We start from the raw sequence: 2,408 nt of genomic DNA on the forward strand, positions 1-2,408 counted from the left end.
TGTATGTCATTATTATTAATAGATACTTTTATCTAGAATATGTGTGAAGGAGATGATCATATTGTCTAGAACAACCATATCCTAAAACAAGTCAATCCACATAATGCATGAGGGGAGTGTTAAGATATGATCAAAGAGTATTTCAACTGTTAGATTGTGTGTAAGATATTAGTCATATATTGTAGGTAAGTGTGTAGGATCAGGGGAATAGCTACCCTAGACCAAGGGGTGTCGAGCGACACCCCTTCGTAGGAAAATTACATTGAGGTCAAAATTTGATTTAATGAATATATATACAAGTGTTGACACATCTTAACATAAATTGAAAGTTTAGTGCAGTGATTAATGGGTTGCAAAACTTGTTTGAGGTTGTGTGTTCTATTATTGATAACAACATTTACTTTAACCCCTTAATAATAATCATGGCTCCGCCAATGTGTAGGATAATAGTCAAATATTGTAGGTAGGGGTGTCAAAAGAATTTGAAAATCGACTGAGTCGATTTATGTTTTTTTTTTCCAATAAAACCGTGGACTTTTATTTAATTGTATAATATTTCCAAACAATTGGGATGATCTTTTAATTTATAAAAAAAATCAAAAAATTTCTGAACCGAACCGAATAACCTTACATGTGTCTAAATATATTTATATATTAACAATATGTTACATTAATATTTAAATATATTTTATAATATTTTTCAAATAAAATATAACCCAGATCCTAGGCCTCTGGTGAGTAGACGACTTTGGGTCTTTGATCTTTAATTAGCCTTTAATTAATTAGGTTCAAAATTAAAAGATATTGTATCAGATACTCTATCAAACAATAGAGCAAAACCTATGCAAACACTCCTATTAAATGTTTAAGATCAAACAATATGACAACAAGGTTTTACATTCATGTCTTCTGGTGAAGAATTAAAGTGCTCTTTCAAGATCATATTTGCGAAAGAAATATTTTAATTGTTGTATATTTTGAGGTGATATTTTAAAAGTAAAAAATCCGAAAATTAACTGAACCGTACCGAAGAAAAACCGATATGATTGAGATGGTTTTAAAAAATCTAGTTTTGATTATATATTATAAAATACCCGAAAAATTGAGATGGTACAATTTTTAAAAAATACCCGACCAACCATTGACACCCCTAATTGTAGGTAAAAGGCATGATTTGATTAGATATGCTCTTGACCTTTTGTGTCTGACTTTGTTTATATATTCTAGGAATAGTCTATCATTTTGTAGTATGAAGTGAAATACACTTGCATCTTTATCAGGAACAATATTGATGAGGATAAACAAAACGAGGGAGGTTAGAAGAAGAAAATCAACGAGGATTCTCATGAGGGGATGGTTATTAACAATTAACAATTCACCATGTACATGTTACCTTTCACCGCCACAAATATTAGGTTCCATCAAAGCATAAATAGATAAAAGATTGTTTTTTGTAAATACTAATTTCCCATATTTTTTCCTACTATTTGTTGAACAATTTGAATTGTGTGTATGCAGATTTTGATAAGAGAAAATACAAGAATGTAAGTTCAAAAGTGGTACTTTTCCGGCGTGAATCTAAATTTAATCGTGGCATCCACCTGAGATATTTTCATTAATATTAGGAGCAGAGGGTCTACCAGAAATTGTCTTTCTACCTCCATAAACCTATATGCTTGTAACAATAATTCCCAACCTTCTACATGCGAATGTCTTCTTTAACATTCTTATGTTGCAAATAAAAAAAAGTCGAAGTTATTCAATATATATCTCTTCCGGGAATTGGTAAATCAAATTAGCTAAGAAAGTGGACCCATGTTGAAAAAGTTTGGTAAATTGGAGATGTGTCAATAGGTGCAATGTGCGAAGAAGAAACTGAAATATTCTTTATCATACGGTAGTTCATCAAACTAGGTGAGATGTGCTTTAGTATTTTCAATAACTTTATCAACTGTACAATAAAATCAATAACATATAAGATAATTAGGGTAGAGATAAAACGAGAAGAATAATATTAATGTAACGAGGTTTTACACAAAATGGGACTTTTCGTATCTTAACGAAGTAATACAATAAAATTTAAGTAACAATCAAAACAAACATAGTATTTAAACTAACGATACAATAAAGAAGACTTTCACATCTTAGAGAAAATATATAGACATTAGGGGTGTGTTCGGTATGAAGGAAAATGTTTTCCATGGAAAATGTTTTCTTGGAAAACAAGTTGATTTTTGACTTATTTTCTCATGTTTGGTTGGTGAGTAGAAAATATTTTTCGGAAAAGATTTTTTGTGTTTGATTTATGAATGAAAAATGTTTTTGAAAAATTTCTTTTATTTTTACTAGAGTAGAAAATAATTTTTGAAATTGAAAATATTTTTTAAAAACAAACTTAATTTTTTTTT

This window comes from Solanum stenotomum, chromosome 7 (assembly GCF_019186545.1).
Source record: "Solanum stenotomum isolate F172 chromosome 7, ASM1918654v1, whole genome shotgun sequence".
In the NCBI taxonomy this organism is placed as follows: domain Eukaryota; kingdom Viridiplantae; phylum Streptophyta; class Magnoliopsida; order Solanales; family Solanaceae; genus Solanum; species Solanum stenotomum.